Source organism: Leptodactylus fuscus, chromosome 11, assembly GCF_031893055.1.
Source record: "Leptodactylus fuscus isolate aLepFus1 chromosome 11, aLepFus1.hap2, whole genome shotgun sequence".
NCBI classification, from domain to species: Eukaryota; Metazoa; Chordata; class Amphibia; order Anura; family Leptodactylidae; genus Leptodactylus; species Leptodactylus fuscus.
Window position 1 is genome coordinate 38,704,763 of NC_134275.1, and position 17,500 is coordinate 38,722,262.

The 17,500-nt window shown below is 52.2% G+C and overlaps 16 non-coding genes and 5 pseudogenes across 16 annotated transcripts; all 21 read right to left on the bottom strand.

Moving 5' to 3' along the window:
* Positions 1-424: 424 nt before the first annotated feature.
* LOC142185656 (5S ribosomal RNA) lies at positions 425-543 on the bottom strand. The gene has a single exon (XR_012711877.1). It is a non-coding gene; the product is annotated as a 5S ribosomal RNA (ribosomal RNA).
* Positions 544-1,257: 714 nt separating this feature from the next.
* On the bottom strand, positions 1,258-1,376 carry LOC142185805 (5S ribosomal RNA). The gene has a single exon (XR_012711977.1). It is a non-coding gene; the product is annotated as a 5S ribosomal RNA (ribosomal RNA).
* A 714-nt stretch (positions 1,377-2,090) lies between these two features.
* On the bottom strand, positions 2,091-2,209 carry LOC142185688 (5S ribosomal RNA). Its single transcript, XR_012711909.1, has one exon. It is a non-coding gene; the product is annotated as a 5S ribosomal RNA (ribosomal RNA).
* A 714-nt stretch (positions 2,210-2,923) lies between these two features.
* Positions 2,924-3,042, bottom strand: LOC142185807 (5S ribosomal RNA). The gene has a single exon (XR_012711978.1). It is a non-coding gene; the product is annotated as a 5S ribosomal RNA (ribosomal RNA).
* Positions 3,043-3,757: 715 nt separating this feature from the next.
* On the bottom strand, positions 3,758-3,876 carry LOC142185808 (5S ribosomal RNA). Its single transcript, XR_012711979.1, has one exon. It is a non-coding gene; the product is annotated as a 5S ribosomal RNA (ribosomal RNA).
* Positions 3,877-4,590: 714 nt separating this feature from the next.
* Positions 4,591-4,709, bottom strand: LOC142185809 (5S ribosomal RNA). The gene has a single exon (XR_012711980.1). It is a non-coding gene; the product is annotated as a 5S ribosomal RNA (ribosomal RNA).
* A 714-nt stretch (positions 4,710-5,423) lies between these two features.
* Positions 5,424-5,532, bottom strand: LOC142185733 (5S ribosomal RNA; annotated as a pseudogene).
* A 714-nt stretch (positions 5,533-6,246) lies between these two features.
* LOC142185810 (5S ribosomal RNA) lies at positions 6,247-6,365 on the bottom strand. Its single transcript, XR_012711981.1, has one exon. It is a non-coding gene; the product is annotated as a 5S ribosomal RNA (ribosomal RNA).
* Positions 6,366-7,079: 714 nt separating this feature from the next.
* Positions 7,080-7,188, bottom strand: LOC142185734 (5S ribosomal RNA; annotated as a pseudogene).
* A 714-nt stretch (positions 7,189-7,902) lies between these two features.
* Positions 7,903-8,021, bottom strand: LOC142185670 (5S ribosomal RNA). Its single transcript, XR_012711891.1, has one exon. It is a non-coding gene; the product is annotated as a 5S ribosomal RNA (ribosomal RNA).
* Positions 8,022-8,735: 714 nt separating this feature from the next.
* Positions 8,736-8,854, bottom strand: LOC142185660 (5S ribosomal RNA). The gene has a single exon (XR_012711881.1). It is a non-coding gene; the product is annotated as a 5S ribosomal RNA (ribosomal RNA).
* A 714-nt stretch (positions 8,855-9,568) lies between these two features.
* LOC142185682 (5S ribosomal RNA) lies at positions 9,569-9,687 on the bottom strand. The gene has a single exon (XR_012711903.1). It is a non-coding gene; the product is annotated as a 5S ribosomal RNA (ribosomal RNA).
* A 714-nt stretch (positions 9,688-10,401) lies between these two features.
* LOC142185678 (5S ribosomal RNA) lies at positions 10,402-10,520 on the bottom strand. Its single transcript, XR_012711899.1, has one exon. It is a non-coding gene; the product is annotated as a 5S ribosomal RNA (ribosomal RNA).
* A 715-nt stretch (positions 10,521-11,235) lies between these two features.
* LOC142185661 (5S ribosomal RNA) lies at positions 11,236-11,354 on the bottom strand. The gene has a single exon (XR_012711882.1). It is a non-coding gene; the product is annotated as a 5S ribosomal RNA (ribosomal RNA).
* A 714-nt stretch (positions 11,355-12,068) lies between these two features.
* On the bottom strand, positions 12,069-12,177 carry LOC142185727 (5S ribosomal RNA; annotated as a pseudogene).
* A 715-nt stretch (positions 12,178-12,892) lies between these two features.
* LOC142185747 (5S ribosomal RNA) lies at positions 12,893-13,009 on the bottom strand (annotated as a pseudogene).
* A 714-nt stretch (positions 13,010-13,723) lies between these two features.
* Positions 13,724-13,842, bottom strand: LOC142185673 (5S ribosomal RNA). The gene has a single exon (XR_012711894.1). It is a non-coding gene; the product is annotated as a 5S ribosomal RNA (ribosomal RNA).
* A 744-nt stretch (positions 13,843-14,586) lies between these two features.
* On the bottom strand, positions 14,587-14,705 carry LOC142185674 (5S ribosomal RNA). Its single transcript, XR_012711895.1, has one exon. It is a non-coding gene; the product is annotated as a 5S ribosomal RNA (ribosomal RNA).
* Positions 14,706-15,419: 714 nt separating this feature from the next.
* Positions 15,420-15,538, bottom strand: LOC142185811 (5S ribosomal RNA). The gene has a single exon (XR_012711982.1). It is a non-coding gene; the product is annotated as a 5S ribosomal RNA (ribosomal RNA).
* A 714-nt stretch (positions 15,539-16,252) lies between these two features.
* LOC142185683 (5S ribosomal RNA) lies at positions 16,253-16,371 on the bottom strand. The gene has a single exon (XR_012711904.1). It is a non-coding gene; the product is annotated as a 5S ribosomal RNA (ribosomal RNA).
* Positions 16,372-17,085: 714 nt separating this feature from the next.
* Positions 17,086-17,194, bottom strand: LOC142185722 (5S ribosomal RNA; annotated as a pseudogene).
* Positions 17,195-17,500: the final 306 nt, after the last annotated feature.

The following is a 17,500-nucleotide window of genomic DNA, read 5'->3' on the forward strand; positions in this document are numbered from 1 at the left end:
CATTGTCCAGGAGTCGGCTAAGGAAGAAGTTGAGATGGTTGCCCGTGCCTGGAAGCGAAGCTGCTTTTCAGTCAGCTTCTCTTTTCTTAGGGCACGTTGTCTGCAAAGATGTTCAGCCTGTGTTGCCCTGTAAATTGGTCTGCAGGTTACTAGCTATGGCTTCCAGCCCGGCGGGAGGCCCAGATACTATGGAAATGAAGCCTGCTATTATTAAAAGTAAAAAGCCACAACGCTGGTGGCCACCACGCCCGCTGCGGCTGCTAAGAGTGATAGCGGTAAGACTGAGAATACTAGGATTTTGCAAGGCCTAAAGAGTGCAAGAGAGAAAGCGAATGTAAAAGAAGCAAGTGTGCAGTGTAAAAAGTGAATGTAAAAATGGCATAGAGGAGAGTGACCCCTGCTGGTGGAAGTGAGGAAAAGCAAAAGCCTACAGCACCGGGTATTCCCAGGCGGTCTCCCATCCAAGTACTAACCAGGCCCGACCCTGCTTAGCTTCCGAGATCAGACGAGATCGGGCGTGTTCAGGGTGGTGTGGCCGTAGGCAGAGACAGGCTTCTCACTTACTCCTCTTCTACTTTGCAGCCTGGCTGCTGGCAGCCCTTTGCACTACTTCACGCTAGACCTTTTTCTTCACTTTTTGCCTTCTCTTAAGGGAACTTCATACTCCAACAGGAGCAGTGCAAGAGCTGGGGGCGGCCCTTATACCCACAGGTGTTGTTCAGCAACCAGTCACAGGCCGCAGCCGCCCTCTTTCAAAAGGGCTGGGCGCAAGGTCTGCGCAGGGCTAAGAAACCATCCCGGGGGTGAAAGAAAGAGCAAGCTGGACCAGAGCCCATTGTCCAGTAGTCGGCTAAGGAAGAAGTTGAGATGGTTGCCCGTGCCTGGAAGCGAAGCTGCTTTTCAGTCAGCTTCTCTTTTCTTAGGGCGCGTTGTCTGCAAAGATGTTCAGCCTGTGTTGCCCTGTAAATTGGTCTGCAGGTTACTAGCTATGGCTTCCAGCCCGGCGGGAGGCCCAGATACTATGGAAATGAAGCCTGCTATTATTAAAAGAAAAAAGCCACAACGCTGGTGGCCACCACGCCCGCTGCGGCTGCTAAGAGTGATAGCGGTAAGACTGAGAATACTAGGATTTTGCAAGGCCTAAAGAGTGCAAGAGAGAAAGTGAATGTAAAAGAAGCAAGTGTGCAGTGTAAAACGTGAATGTAAAAATGGCATAGAGGAGAGTGACCCCTGCTGGTGGAAGTGAGGAAAAGCAAAAGCCTACAGCACCTGGTATTCCCAGGCGGTCTCCCATCCAAGTACTAACCAGGCCCGACCCTGCTTAGCTTCCGAGATCAGACGAGATCGGGCGTGTTCAGGGTGGTGTGGCCGTAGGCAGAGACAGGCTTCTCACTTACTCCTCTTCTACTTTGCAGCCTGGCTGCTGGCAGCTCTTTGCACTACTTCACGCTAGACCTTTTTCTTCACTTTTTGCCTTCTCTTTAGGGAACTTCATACTCCAACAGGAGCAATGCAAGAGCTGGGGGCGGCCCTTATACCCACAGGTGTTGTTCAGCAACCAGTCACAGGCCGCAGCCGCCCTCTTTCAAAAGGGCTGGGCGCAAGGTCTGCGCAGGGCTAAGAAACCATCCCGGGGGTGAAAGAAAGAGCAAGCTGGACCAGAGCCCATTGTCCAGGAGTCGGCTAAGGAAGAAGTTGAGATGGTTGCCCGTTCCTGGAAGCGAAGCTGCTTTTCAGTCAGCTTCTCTTTTATTAGGGCGCGTTGTCTGCAAAGATGTTCAGCCTGTGTTGCCCTGTAAATTGGTCTGCAGGTTACTAGCTATGGCTTCCAGCCCGGCGGGAGGCCCAGATACTATGGAAATGAAGCCTGCTATTATTAAAAGTAAAAAGCCACAACGCTGGTGGCCACCACGCCCGCTGCGGCTGCTAAGAGTGATAGCGGTAAGACTGAGAATACTAGGATTTTGCAAGGCCTAAAGAGTGCAAGAGAGAAAGCGAATGTAAAAGAAGCAAGTGTGCAGTGTAAAAAGTGAATGTAAAAATGGCATAGAGGAGAGTGACCCCTGCTGGTGGAAGTGAGGAAAAGCAAAAGCCTACAGCACCTGGTATTCCCAGGCGGTCTCCCATCCAAGTACTAACCAGGCCCGACCCTGCTTAGCTTCCGAGATCAGACGAGATTGGGCGTGTTCAGGGTGGTGTGGCCGTAGGCAGAGACAGACTTCTCACTTACTCCTCTTCTACTTTGCAGCCTGGCTGCTGGCAGCCCTTTGCACTACTTCACGCTAGACCTTTTTCTTCACTTTTTGCCTTCTCTTAAGGGAACTTCATACTCCAACAGGAGCAGTGCAAGAGCTGGGGGCGGCCCTTATACCCACAGGTGTTGTTCAGCAACCAGTCACAGGCCGCAGCCGCCCTCTTTCAAAAGGGCTGGGCGCAAGGTCTGCGCAGGGCTAAGAAACCATCCCGGGGGTGAAAGAAAGAGCAAGCTGGACCAGAGCCCATTGTCCAGTAGTCGGCTAAGAAAGAAGTTGAGATGGTTGCCCGTGCCTGGAAGCGAAGCTGCTTTTCAGTCAGCTTCTCTTTTCTTAGGGCACGTTGTCTGCAAAGATGTTCAGCCTGTGTTGCCCTGTAAATTGGTCTGCAGGTTACTAGCTATGGCTTCCAGCCCGGCGGGAGGCCCAGATACTATGGAAATGAAGCCTGCTATTATTAAAAGTAAAAAGCCACAACGCTGGTGGCCACCACGCCCGCTGCGGCTGCTAAGAGTGATAGCGGTAAGACTGAGAATACTAGGATTTTGCAAGGCCTAAAGAGTGCAAGAGAGAAAGCGAATGTAAAAGAAGCAAGTGTGCAGTGTAAAAAGTGAATGTAAAAATGGCATAGAGGAGAGTGACCCCTGCTGGTGGAAGTGAGGAAAAGCAAAAGCCTACAGCACCTGGTATTCCCAGGCGGTCTCCCATCCAAGTACTAACCAGGCCCGACCCTGCTTAGCTTCCGAGATCAGACGAGATCGGGCGTGTTCAGGGTGGTGTGGCCGTAGGCAGAGACAGGCTTCTCACTTACTCCTCTTCTGCTTTGCAGCCTGGCTGCTGGCAGCTCTTTGCACTACTTCACGCTAGACCTTCTTCTTCACTTTTTGCCTTCTCTTAAGGGAACTTCATACTCCAACAGGAGCAGTGCAAGAGCTGGGGGGCGGCCCTTATACCCACAGGTGTTGTTCAGCAACCAGTCACAGGCCGCAGCCGCCCTCTTTCAAAAGGGCTGGGCGCAAGGTCTGCGCAGGGCTAAGAAACCATCCCGGGGGTGAAAGAAAGAGCAAGCTGGACCAGAGCCCATTGTCCAGTAGTCGGCTAAGGAAGAAGTTGAGATGGTTGCCCGTGCCTGGAAGCGAAGCTGCTTTTCAGTCAGCTTCTCTTTTCTTAGGGCGCGTTGTCTGCAAAGATGTTCAGCCTGTGTTGCCCTGTAAATTGGTCTGCAGGTTACTAGCTATGGCTTCCAGCCCGGCGGGAGGCCCAGATACTATGGAAATGAAGCCTGCTATTATTAAAAGTAAAAAGCCACAACGCTGGTGGCCACCACGCCCGCTGCGGCTGCTAAGAGTGATAGCGGTAAGACTGAGAATACTAGGATTTTGCAAGGCCTAAAGAGTGCAAGAGAGAAAGCGAATGTAAAAGAAGCAAGTGTGCAGTGTAAAAAGTGAATGTAAAAATGGCATAGAGGAGAGTGACCCCTGCTGGTGGAAGTGAGGAAAAGCAAAAGCCTACAGCACCTGGTATTCCCAGGCGGTCTCCCATCCAAGTACTAACCAGGCCCGACCCTGCTTAGCTTCCGAGATCAGACGAGATCGGGCGTGTTCAGGGTGGTGTGGCCGTAGGCAGAGAAAGGCTTCTCACTTACTCCTCTTCTACTTTGCAGCCTGGCTGCTGGCAGCCCTTTGCACTACTTCACGCTAGACCTTTTTCTTCACTTTTTGCCTTCTCTTAAGGGAACTTCATACTCCAACAGGAGCAGTGCAAGAGCTGGGGGCGGCCCTTATACCCACAGGTGTTGTTCAGCAACCAGTCACAGGCCGCAGCCGCCCTCTTTCAAAAGGGCTGGGCGCAAGGTCTGCGCAGGGCTAAGAAACCATCCCGGGGGTGAAAGAAAGAGCAAGCTGGACCAGAGCCCATTGTCCAGGAGTCGGCTAAGGAAGAAGTTGAGATGGTTGCCCGTGCCTGGAAGCGAAGCTGCTTTTCAGTCAGCTTCTCTTTTCTTAGGGCACGTTGTCTGCAAAGATGTTCAGCCTGTGTTGCCCTGTAAATTGGTCTGCAGGTTACTAGCTATGGCTTCCAGCCCGGCGGGAGGCCCAGATACTATGGAAATGAAGCCTGCTATTATTAAAAGTAAAAAGCCACAACGCTGGTGGCCACCACGCCCACTGCGGCTGCTAAGAGTGATAGCGGTAAGACTGAGAATACTAGGATTTTGCAAGGCCTAAAGAGTGCAAGAGAGAAAGCGAATGTAAAAGAAGCAAGTGTGCAGTGTAAAAAGTGAATGTAAAAATGGCATAGAGGAGAGTGACCCCTGCTGGTGGAAGTGAGGAAAAGCAAAAGCCTACAGCACCTGGTATTCCCAGGCGGTCTCCCATCCAAGTACTAACCAGGCCCGACCCTGCTTAGCTTCCGAGATCAGACGAGATCGGGCGTGTTCAGGGTGGTGTGGCCGTAGGCGGAGACAAACTTCTCACTTACTCCTCTTCTACTTTGCAGCCTGGCTGCTGGCAGCTCTTTGCACTACTTCACGCTAGACCTTTTTGTTCACTTTTTGCCTTCTCTTAAGGGAACTTCATACTCCAACAGGAGCAGTGCAAGAGCTGGGGGCGGCCCTTATACCCACAGGTGTTGTTCAGCAACCAGTCACAGGCCGCAGCCGCCCTCTTTCAAAAGGGCTGGGCGCAAGGTCTGCGCAGGGCTAAGAAACCATCCCGGGGGTGAAAGAAAGAGCAAGCTGGACCAGAGCCCATTGTCCAGGAGTCGGCTAAGGAAGAAGTTGAGATGGTTGCCCGTGCCTGGAAGCGAAGCTGCTTTTCAGTCAGCTTCTCTTTTCTTAGGGCACGTTGTCTGCAAAGATGTTCAGCCTGTGTTGCCCTGTAAATTGGTCTGCAGGTTACTAGCTATGGCTTCCAGCCCGGCGGGAGGCCCAGATACTATGGAAATGAAGCCTGCTATTATTAAAAGTAAAAAGCCACAACGCTGGTGGCCACCACGCCCGCTGCGGCTGCTAAGAGTGATAGCGGTAAGACTGAGAATACTAGGATTTTGCAAGGCCTAAAGAGTGCAAGAGAGAAAGCGAATGTAAAAGAAGCAAGTGTGCAGTGTAAAAAGTGAATGTAAAAATGGCATAGAGGAGAGTGACCCCTGCTGGTGGAAGTGAGGAAAAGCAAAAGCCTACAGCACCTGGTATTCCCAGGCGGTCTCCCATCCAAGTACTAACCAGGCCCGACCCTGCTTAGCTTCCGAGATCAGACGTGTTCAGGGTGGTGTGGCCGTAGGCGGAGACAAACTTCTCACTTACTCCTCTTCTACTTTGCAGCCTGGCTGCTGGCAGCTCTTTGCACTACTTCACGCTAGACCTTTTTCTTCACTTTTTGCCTTCTCTTAAGGGAACTTCATACTCCAACAGGAGCAGTGCAAGAGCTGGGGGCGGCCCTTATACCCACAGGTGTTGTTCAGCAACCAGTCACAGGCCGCAGCCGCCCTCTTTCAAAAGGGCTGGGCGCAAGGTCTGCGCAGGGCTAAGAAACCATCCCGGGGGTGAAAGAAAGAGCAAGCTGGACCAGAGCCCATTGTCCAGGAGTCGGCTAAGGAAGAAGTTGAGATGGTTGCCCGTGCCTGGAAGCGAAGCTGCTTTTCAGTCAGCTTCTCTTTTCTTAGGGCGCGTTGTCTGCAAAGATGTTCAGCCTGTGTTGCCCTGTAAATTGGTCTGCAGGTTACTAGCTATGGCTTCCAGCCCGGCGGGAGGCCCAGATACTATGGAAATGAAGCCTGCTATTATTAAAAGTAAAAAGCCACAACGCTGGTGGCCACCACGCCCGCTGCGGCTGCTAAGAGTGATAGCGGTAAGACTGAGAATACTAGGATTTTGCAAGGCCTAAAGAGTGCAAGAGAGAAAGCGAATGTAAAAGAAGCAAGTGTGCAGTGTAAAAAGTGAATGTAAAAATGGCATAGAGGAGAGTGACCCCTGCTGGTGGAAGTGAGGAAAAGCAAAAGCCTACAGCACCTGGTATTCCCAGGCGGTCTCCCATCCAAGTACTAACCAGGCCCGACCCTGCTTAGCTTCCGAGATCAGACGAGATCGGGCGTGTTCAGGGTGGTGTGGCCGTAGGCAGAGACAGGCTTCTCACTTACTCCTCTTCTACTTTGCAGCCTGGCTGCTGGCAGCCCTTTGCACTACTTCACGCTAGACCTTTTTCTTCACTTTTTGCCTTCTCTTAAGGGAACTTCATACTCCAACAGGAGCAGTGCAAGAGCTGGGGGCGGCCCTTATACCCACAGGTGTTGTTCAGCAACCAGTCACAGGCCGCAGCCGCCCTCTTTCAAAAGGGCTGGGCGCAAGGTCTGCGCAGGGCTAAAAAACCATCCTGGGGGTGAAAGAAAGAGCAAGCTGGACCAGAGCCCATTGTCCAGGAGTCGGCTAAGGAAGAAGTTGAGATGGTTGCCCGTGCCTGGAAGCGAAGCTGCTTTTCAGTCAGCTTCTCTTTTCTTAGGGCGCGTTGTCTGCAAAGATGTTCAGCCTGTGTTGCCCTGTAAATTGGTCTGCAGGTTACTAGCTATGGCTTCCAGCCCGGCGGGAGGCCCAGATACTATGGAAATGAAGCCTGCTATTATTAAAAGTAAAAAGCCACAACGCTGGTGGCCACCACGCCCGCTGCGGCTGCTAAGAGTGATAGCGGTAAGACTGAGAATACTAGGATTTTGCAAGGCCTAAAGAGTGCAAGAGAGAAAGCGAATGTAAAAGAAGCAAGTGTGCAGTGTAAAAAGTGAATGTAAAAATGGCATAGAGGAGAGTGACCCCTGCTGGTGGAAGTGAGGAAAAGCAAAAGCCTACAGCACCTGGTATTCCCAGGCGGTCTCCCATCCAAGTACTAACCAGGCCCGACCCTGCTTAGCTTCCGAGATCAGACGTGTTCAGGGTGGTGTGGCCGTAGGCGGAGACAAACTTCTCACTTACTCCTCTTCTACTTTGCAGCCTGGCTGCTGGCAGCTCTTTGCACTACTTCACGCTAGACCTTTTTCTTCACTTTTTGCCTTCTCTTAAGGGAACTTCATACTCCAACAGGAGCAGTGCAAGAGCTGGGGGCGGCCCTTATACCCACAGGTGTTGTTCAGCAACCAGTCACAGGCCGCAGCCGCCCTCTTTCAAAAGGGCTGGGCGCAAGGTCTGCGCAGGGCTAAGAAACCATCCCGGGGGTGAAAGAAAGAGCAAGCTGGACCAGAGCCCATTGTCCAGGAGTCGGCTAAGGAAGAAGTTGAGATGGTTGCCCGTGCCTGGAAGCGAAGCTGCTTTTCAGTCAGCTTCTCTTTTCTTAGGGCACGTTGTCTGCAAAGATGTTCAGCCTGTGTTGCCCTGTAAATTGGTCTGCAGGTTACTAGCTATGGCTTCCAGCCCGGCGGGAGGCCCAGATACTATGGAAATGAAGCCTGCTATTATTAAAAGTAAAAAGCCACAACGCTGGTGGCCACCACGCCCGCTGCGGCTGCTAAGAGTGATAGCGGTAAGACTGAGAATACTAGGATTTTGCAAGGCCTAAAGAGTGCAAGAGAGAAAGCGAATGTAAAAGAAGCAAGTGTGCAGTGTAAAAAGTGAATGTAAAAATGGCATAGAGGAGAGTGACCCCTGCTGGTGGAAGTGAGGAAAAGCAAAAGCCTACAGCACCTGGTATTCCCAGGCGGTCTCCCATCAAAGTACTAACCAGGCCCGACCCTGCTTAGCTTCCGAGATCAGACGAGATCAGGCGTGTTCAGGGTGGTGTGGCCGTAGGCAGAGACAGGCTTCTCACTTACTCCTCTTCTACTTTGCAGCCTGGCTGCTGGCAGCTCTTTGCACTACTTCACGCTAGACCTTCTTCTTCACTTTTTGCCTTCTCTTAAGGGAACTTCATACTCCAACAGGAGCAGTGCAAGAGCTGGGGGCGGCCCTTATACCCACAGGTGTTGTTCAGCAACCAGTCACAGGCCGCAGCCGCCCTCTTTCAAAAGGGCTGGGCGCAAGGTCTGCGCAGGGCTAAGAAACCATCCCGGGGGTGAAAGAAAGAGCAAGCTGGACCAGAGCCCATTGTCCAGTAGTCGGCTAAGGAAGAAGTTGAGATGGTTGCCCGTGCCTGGAAGCGAAGCTGCTTTTCAGTCAGCTTCTCTTTTCTTAGGGCGCGTTGTCTGCAAAGATGTTCAGCCTGTGTTGCCCTGTAAATTGGTCTGCAGGTTACTAGCTATGGCTTCCAGCCCGGCGGGAGGCCCAGATACTATGGAAATGAAGCCTGCTATTATTAAAAGTAAAAAGCCACAACGCTGGTGGCCACCACGCCCGCTGCGGCTGCTAAGAGTGATAGCGGTAAGACTGAGAATACTAGGATTTTGCAAGGCCTAAAGAGTGCAAGAGAGAAAGCGAATGTAAAAGAAGCAAGTGTGCAGTGTAAAAAGTGAATGTAAAAATGGCATAGAGGAGAGTGACCCCTGCTGGTGGAAGTGAGGAAAAGCAAAAGCCTACAGCACCTGGTATTCCCAGGCGGTCTCCCATCCAAGTACTAACCAGGCCCGACCCTGCTTAGCTTCCGAGATCAGAGGAGATCGGGCGTGTTCAGGGTGGTGTGGCCGTAGGCAGAGACAGGCTTCTCACTTACTCCTCTTCTACTTTGCAGCCTGGCTGCTGGCAGCCCTTTGCACTACTTCACGCTAGACCTTTTTCTTCACTTTTTGCCTTCTCTTAAGGGAACTTCATACTCCAACAGGAGCAGTGCAAGAGCTGGGGGCGGCCCTTATACCCACAGGTGTTGTTCAGCAACCAGTCACAGGCCGCAGCCGCCCTCTTTCAAAAGGGCTGGGCGCAAGGTCTGCGCAGGGCTAAGAAACCATCCCGGGGGTGAAAGAAAGAGCAAGCTGGACCAGAGCCCATTGTCCAGGAGTCGGCTAAGGAAGAAGTTGAGATGGTTGCCCGTGCCTGGAAGCGAAGCTGCTTTTCAGTCAGCTTCTCTTTTATTAGGGCGCGTTGTCTGCAAAGATGTTCAGCCTGTGTTGCCCTGTAAATTGGTCTGCAGGTTACTAGCTATGGCTTCCAGCCCGGCGGGAGGCCCAGATACTATGGAAATGAAGCCTGCTATTATTAAAAGTAAAAAGCCACAACGCTGGTGGCCACCACGCCCGCTGCGGCTGCTAAGAGTGATAGCGGTAAGACTGAGAATACTAGGATTTTGCAAGGCCTAAAGAGTGCAAGAGAGAAAGCGAATGTAAAAGAAGCAAGTGTGCAGTGTAAAAAGTGAATGTAAAAATGGCATAGAGGAGAGTGACCCCTGCTGGTGGAAGTGAGGAAAAGCAAAAGCCTACAGCACCTGGTATTCCCAGGCGGTCTCCCATCCAAGTACTAACCAGGCTCGACCCTGCTTAGCTTCCGAGATCAGACGAGATCGGGCGTGTTCAGGGTGGTGTGGCCGTAGGCAGAGACAGGCTTCTCACTTACTCCTCTTCTACTTTGCAGCCTGGCTGCTGGCAGCCCTTTGCACTACTTCACGCTAGACCTTTTTCTTCACTTTTTGCCTTCTCTTAAGGGAACTTCATACTCCAACAGGAGCAGTGCAAGAGCTGGGGGCGGCCCTTATACCCACAGGTGTTGTTCAGCAACCAGTCACAGGCCGCAGCCGCCCTCTTTCAAAAGGGCTGGGCGCAAGGTCTGCGCAGGGCTAAGAAACCATCCCGGGGGTGAAAGAAAGAGCAAGCTGGACCAGAGCCCATTGTCCAGGAGTCGGCTAAGGAAGAAGTTGAGATGGTTGCCCGTGCCTGGAAGCGAAGCTGCTTTTCAGTCAGCTTCTCTTTTCTTAGGGCGCGTTGTCTGCAAAGATGTTCAGCCTGTGTTGCCCTGTAAATTGGTCTGCAGGTTACTAGCTATGGCTTCCAGCCCGGCGGGAGGCCCAGATACTATGGAAATGAAGCCTGCTATTATTAAAAGTAAAAAGCCACAACGCTGGTGGCCACCACGCCCGCTGCGGCTGCTAAGAGTGATAGCGGTAAGACTGAGAATACTAGGATTTTGCAAGGCCTAAAGAGTGCAAGAGAGAAAGCGAATGCAAAAGAAGCAAGTGTGCAGTGTAAAAAGTGAATGTAAAAATGGCATAGAGGAGAGTGACCCCTGCTGGTGGAAGTGAGGAAAAGCAAAAGCCTACAGCACCTGGTATTCCCAGGCGGATTCCCATCCAAGTACTAACCAGGCCCGACCCTGCTTAGCTTCCGAGATCAGACGAGATCGGGCGTGTTCAGGGTGGTGTGGCCGTAGGCAGAGACTGGCTTCTCACTTACTCCTCTTCTACTTTGCAGCCTGGCTGCTGGCAGCTCTTTGCACTACTTCACGCTAGACCTTCTTCTTCACTTTTTACCTTCTCTTAAGGGAACTTCATACTCCAACAGGAGCAGTGCAAGAGCTGGGGGGCGGCCCTTATACCCACAGGTGTTGTTCAGCAACCAGTCACAGGCCGCAGCCGCCCTCTTTCAAAAGGGCTGGGCGCAAGGTCTGCGCAGGGCTAAGAAACCATCCTGGGGGTGAAAGAAAGAGCAAGCTGGACCAGAGCCCATTGTCCAGTAGTCGGCTAAGGAAGAAGTTGAGATGGTTGCCCGTGCCTGGAAGCGAAGCTGCTTTTCAGTCAGCTTCTCTTTTCTTAGGGCGCGTTGTCTGCAAAGATGTTCAGCCTGTGTTGCCCTGTAAATTGGTCTGCAGGTTACTAGCTATGGCTTCCAGCCCGGCGGGAGGCCCAGATACTATGGAAATGAAGCCTGCTATTATTAAAAGAAAAAAGCCACAACGCTGGTGGCCACCACGCCCGCTGCGGCTGCTAAGAGTGATAGCGGTAAGACTGAGAATACTAGGATTTTGCAAGGCCTAAAGAGTGCAAGAGAGAAAGCGAATGTAAAAGAAGCAAGTGTGCAGTGTAAAAAGTGAATGTAAAAATGGCATAGAGGAGAGTGACCCCTGCTGGTGGAAGTGAGGAAAAGCAAAAGCCTACAGCACCTGGTATTCCCAGGCGGTCTCCCATCCAAGTACTAACCAGGCCCGACCCTGCTTAGCTTCCGAGATCAGACGAGATCGGGCATGTTCAGGGTGGTGTGGCTGTAGGCAGAGACAGGCTTCTCACTTACTCCTCTTCTACTTTGCAGCCTGGCTGCTGGCAGCTCTTTGCACTACTTCACGCTAGACCTTTTTCTTCACTTTTTGCCTTCTCTTAAGGGAACTTCATACTCCAACAGGAGCAGTGCAAGAGCTGGGGGCGGCCCTTATACCCACAGGTGTTGTTCAGCAACCAGTCACAGGCCGCAGCCGCCCTCTTTCAAAAGGGCTGGGCGCAAGGTCTGCGCAGGGCTAAGAAACCATCCCGGGGGTGAAAGAAAGAGCAAGCTGGACCAGAGCCCATTGTCCAGGAGTCGGCTAAGGAAGAAGTTGAGATGGTTGCCCGTGCCTGGAAGCGAAGCTGCTTTTCAGTCAGCTTCTCTTTTCTTAGGGCGCGTTGTCTGCAAAGATGTTCAGCCTGTGTTGCCCTGTAAATTGGTCTGCAGGTTACTAGCTATGGCTTCCAGCCCGGCGGGAGGCCCAGATACTATGGAAATGAAGCCTGCTATTATTAAAAGTAAAAAGCCACAACGCTGGTGGCCACCACGCCCGCTGCGGCTGCTAAGAGTGATAGCGGTAAGACTGAGAATACTAGGATTTTGCAAGGCCTAAAGAGTGCAAGAGAGAAAGCGAATGTAAAAGAAGCAAGTGTGCAGTGTAAAAAGTGAATGTAAAAATGGCATAGAGGAGAGTGACCCCTGCTGGTGGAAGTGAGGAAAAGCAAAAGTCTACAGCACCTGGTATTCCCAGGCGGTCTCCCATCCAAGTACTAACCAGGCCCGACCCTGCTTAGCTTCCGAGATCAGGCGTGTTCAGGGTGGTGTGGCCGTAGGCAGAGACAGACTTCTCACTTACTCCTCTTCTACTTTGCAGCCTGGCTGCTGGCAGCTCTTTGCACTACTTCACGCTAGACCTTTTTCTTCACTTTTTGCCTTCTCTTAAGGGAACTTCATACTCCAACAGGAGCAGTGCAAGAGCTGGGGGCGGCCCTTATACCCACAGGTGTTGTTCAGCAACCAGTCACAGGCCGCAGCCGCCCTCTTTCAAAAGGGCTGGGCGCAAGGTCTGCGCAGGGCTAAGAAACCATCCCGGGGGTGAAAGAAAGAGCAAGCTGGACCAGAGCCCATTGTCCAGGAGTCGGCTAAGGAAGAAGTTGAGATGGTTGCCCGTGCCTGGAAGCGAAGCTGCTTTTCAGTCAGCTTCTCTTTTCTTAGGGCACGTTGTCTGCAAAGATGTTCAGCCTGTGTTGCCCTGTAAATTGGTCTGCAGGTTACTAGCTATGGCTTCCAGCCCGGCGGGAGGCCCAGATACTATGGAAATGAAGCCTGCTATTATTAAAAGTAAAAAGCCACAACGCTGGTGGCCACCACGCCCGCTGCGGCTGCTAAGAGTGATAGCGGTAAGACTGAGAATACTAGGATTTTGCAAGGCCTAAAGAGTGCAAGAGAGAAAGCGAATGTAAAAGAAGCAAGTGTGCAGTGTAAAAAGTGAATGTAAAAATGGCATAGAGGAGAGTGACCCCTGCTGGTGGAAGTGAGGAAAAGGAAAAGGAAAAGCACCTGGTATTCCCAGGCGGTCTCCCATCCAAGCACTAACCAGGCCCCACCCTGCTTAGCTTCCGAGATCAGATGAGATCGGGCGTGTTCAGGGTGGTGTGGCCGTAGGCAGAGACAGGCTTCTCACTTACTCCTCTTCTACTTTGCAGCCTGGCTGCTGGCAGCTCTTTGCACTACTTCACGCTAGACCTTTTTCTTCACTTTTTGCCTTCTCTTAAGGGAACTTCATACTCCAACAGGAGCAGTGCAAGAGCTGGGGGCGGCCCTTATACCCACAGGTGTTGTTCAGCAACCAGTCACAGGCCGCAGCCGCCCTCTTTCAAAAGGGCTGGGCGCAAGGTCTGCGCAGGGCTAAGAAACCATCCCGGGGGTGAAAGAAAGAGCAAGCTGGACCAGAGCCCATTGTCCAGGAGTCGGCTAAGGAAGAAGTTGAGATGGTTGCCTGTGCCTGGAAGCGAAGCTGCTTTTCAGTCAGCTTCTCTTTTCTTAGGGCACGTTGTCTGCAAAGATGTTCAGCCTGTGTTGCCCTGTAAATTGGTCTGCAGGTTACTAGCTATGGCTTCCAGCCCGGCGGGAGGCCCAGATACTATGGAAATGAAGACTGCTATTATTAAAAGTAAAAAGCCACAACGCTGGTGGCCACCACGCCCGCTGCGGCTGCTAAGAGTGATAGCGGTAAGACTGAGAATACTAGGATTTTGCAAGGCCTAAAGAGTGCAAGAGAGAAAGCGAATGTAAAAGAAGCAAGTGTGCAGTGTAAAAAGTGAATGTAAAAATGGCATAGAGGAGAGTGACCCCTGCTGGTGGAAGTGAGGAAAAGCAAAAGCCTACAGCACCTGGTATTCCCAGGCGGTCTCCCATCCAAGTACTAACCAGGCCCGACCCTGCTTAGCTTCCAAGATCAGACGAGATCGGGCGTGTTCAGGGTGGTGTGGCCGTAGGCAGAGACAGGCTTCTCACTTACTCCTCTTCTACTTTGCAGCCTGGCTGCTGGCAGCCCGGCTGCTGGCAGCCCGGCTGCTGGCAGCCCTTTGCACTACTTCACGCTAGACCTTTTTCTTCACTTTTTGCCTTCTCTTAAGGGAACTTCATACTCCAACAGGAGCAGTGCAAGAGCTGGGGGCGGCCCTTATACCCACAGGTGTTGTTCAGCAACCAGTCACAGGCCGCAGCCGCCCTCTTTCAAAAGGGCTGGGCGCAAGGTCTGCGCAGGGCTAAGAAACCATCCCGGGGGTGAAAGAAAGAGCAAGCTGGACCAGAGCCCATTGTCCAGTAGTCGGCTAAGGAAGAAGTTGAGATGGTTGCCCGTGCCTGGAAGCGAAGCTGCTTTTCAGTCAGCTTCTCTTTTCTTAGGGCGCGTTGTCTGCAAAGATGTTCAGCCTGTGTTGCCCTGTAAATTGGTCTGCAGGTTACTAGCTATGGCTTCCAGCCCGGCGGGAGGCCCAGATACTATGGAAATGAAGCCTGCTATTATTAAAAGTAAAAAGCCACAACGCTGGTGGCCACCACGCCCGCTGCGGCTGCTAAGAGTGATAGCGGTAAGACTGAGAATACTAGGATTTTGCAAGGCCTAAAGAGTGCAAGAGAGAAAGCGAATGTAAAAGAAGCAAGTGTGCAGTGTAAAAAGTGAATGTAAAAATGGCATAGAGGAGAGTGACCCCTGCTGGTGGAAGTGAGGAAAAGCAAAAGCCTACAGCACCTGGTATTCCCAGGCGGTCTCCCATCCAAGTACTAACCAGGCCCGACCCTGCTTAGCTTCCAAGATCAGACGAGATCGGGCGTGTTCAGGGTGGTGTGGCCGTAGGCAGAGACAGGCTTCTCACTTACTCCTCTTCTACTTTGCAGCCTGGCTGCTGGCAGCTCTTTGCACTACTTCACGCTAGACCTTTTTCTTCACTTTTTGCCTTCTCTTAAGGGAACTTCATACTCCAACAGGAGCAGTGCAAGAGCTGGGGGCGGCCCTTATACCCACAGGTGTTGTTCAGCAACCAGTCACAGGCCGCAGCCGCCCTCTTTTAAAAGGGCTGGGCGCAAGGTCTGCGCAGGGCTAAGAAACCATCCCGGGGGTGAAAGAAAGAGCAAGCTGGACCAGAGCCCATTGTCCAGGAGTCGACTAAGGAAGAAGTTGAGATGGTTGCCCGTGCCTGGAAGCGAAGCTGCTTTTCAGTCAGCTTCTCTTTTCTTAGGGCGCGTTGTCTGCAAAGATGTTCAGCCTGTGTTGCCCTGTAAATTGGTCTGCAGGTTACTAGCTATGGCTTCCAGCCCGGCGGGAGGCCCAGATACTATGGAAATGAAGCCTGCTATTATTAAAAGTAAAAAGCCACAACGCTGGTGGCCACCACGCCCGCTGCGGCTGCTAAGAGTGATAGCGGTAAGACTGAGAATACTAGGATTTTGCAAGGCCTAAAGAGTGCAAGAGAGAAAGCGAATGTAAAAGAAGCAAGTGTGCAGTGTAAAAAGTGAATGTAAAAATGGCATAGAGGAGAGTGACCCCTGCTGGTGGAAGTGAGGAAAAGCAAAAGCCTACAGCACCTGGTATTCCCAGGCGGTCTCCCATCCAAGTACTAACCAGGCCCGACCCTGCTTAGCTTCCGAGATCAGACGAGATCGGGCGTGTTCAGGGTGGTGTGGCCGTAGGCAGAGACAGGCTTCTCACTTACTCCTCTTCTACTTTGCAGCCTGGCTGCTGGCAGCCCTTTGCACTACTTCACGCTAGACCTTTTTCTTCACTTTTTGCCTTCTCTTAAGGGAACTTCATACTCCAACAGGAGCAGTGCAAGAGCTGGGGGCGGCCCTTATACCCACAGGTGTTGTTCAGCAACCAGTCACAGGCCGCAGCCGCCCTCTTTCAAAAGGGCTGGGCGCAAGGTCTGCGCAGGGCTAAGAAACCATCCCGGGGGTGAAAGAAAGAGCAAGCTGGACCAGAGCCCATTGTCCAGGAGTCGGCTAAGGAAGAAGTTGAGATGGTTGCCCGTGCCTGGAAGCGAAGCTGCTTTTCAGTCAGCTTCTCTTTTCTTAGGGCACGTTGTCTGCAAAGATGTTCAGCCTGTGTTGCCCTGTAAATTGGTCTGCAGGTTACTAGCTATGGCTTCCAGCCCAGCGGGAGGCCCAGATACTATGGAAATGAAGCCTGCTATTATTAAAAGTAAAAAGCCACAACGCTGGTGGCCACCACGCCCGCTGCGGCTGCTAAGAGTGATAGCGGTAAGACTGAGAATACTAGGATTTTGCAAGGCCTAAAGAGTGCAAGAGAGAAAGCGAATGTAAAAGAAGCAAGTGTGCAGTGTAAAAAGTGAATGTAAAAATGGCATAGAGGAGAGTGACCCCTGCTGGTGGAAGTGAGGAAAAGCAAAAGCCTACAGCACCTGGTATTCCCAGGCGGTCTCCCATCCAAGTACTAACCAGGCTCGACCCTGCTTAGCTTCCGAGATCAGACGAGATCGGGCGTGTTCAGGGTGGTGTGGCCGTAGGCGGAGACAAATTTCTCACTTACTCCTCTTCTACTTTGCAGCCTGGCTGCTGGCAGCTCTTTGCACTACTTCACGCTAGACCTTTTTCTTCACTTTTTGCCTTCTCTTAAGGGAACTTCATACTCCAACAGGAGCAGTGCAAGAGCTGGGGGCGGCCCTTATACCCACAGGTGTTGTTCAGCAACCAGTCACAGGCCGCAGCCGCCCTCTTTCAAAAGGGCTGGGCGCAAGGTCTGCGCAGGGCTAAGAAACCATCCCGGGGGTGAAAGAAAGAGCAAGCTGGACCAGAGCCCATTGTCCAGTAGTCGGCTAAGGAAGAAGTTGAGATGGTTGCCCGTGCCTGGAAGCGAAGCTGCTTTTCAGTCAGCTTCTCTTTTCTTAGGGCACGTTGTCTGCAAAGATGTTCAGCCTGTGTTGCCCTGTAAATTGGTCTGCAGGTTACTAGCTATGGCTTCCAGCCCGGCGGGAGGCCCAGATACTATGGAAATGAAGCCTGCTATTATTAAAAGTAAAAAGCCACAACGCTGGTGGCCACCACGCCCGCTGCGGCTGCTAAGAGTGATAGCGGTAAGACTGAGAATACTAGGATTTTGCAAGGCCTAAAGAGTGCAAGAGAGAAAGCGAATGTAAAAGAAGCAAGTGTGCAGTGTAAAAAGTGAATGTAAAAATGGCATAGAGGAGAGTGACCCCTGCTGGTGGAAGTGAGGAAAAGCAAAAGCCTACAGCACCTGGTATTCCCAGGCGGTCTCCCATCCAAGTACTAACCAGGCCCGACCCTGCTTAGCTTCCGAGATCAGGCGTGTTCAGGGTGGTGTGGCCGTAGGCAGAGACAGGCTTCTCACTTACTCCTCTTCTACTTTGCAGCCTGGCTGCTGGCAGCTCTTTGCACTACTTCACGCTAGACCTTCTTCTTCACTTTTTGCCTTCTCTTAAGGGAACTTCATACTCCAACAGGAGCAGTGCAAGAGCTGGGGGGCGGCCCTTATACCCACAGGTGTTGTTCAGCAACCAGTCACAGGCCGCAGCCGCCCTCTTTCAAAAGGGCTGGGCGCAAGGTCTGCGCAGGGCTAAGAAACCATCCCGGGGGTGAAAGAAAGAGCAAGCTGGACCAGAGCCCATTGTCCAGGAGTC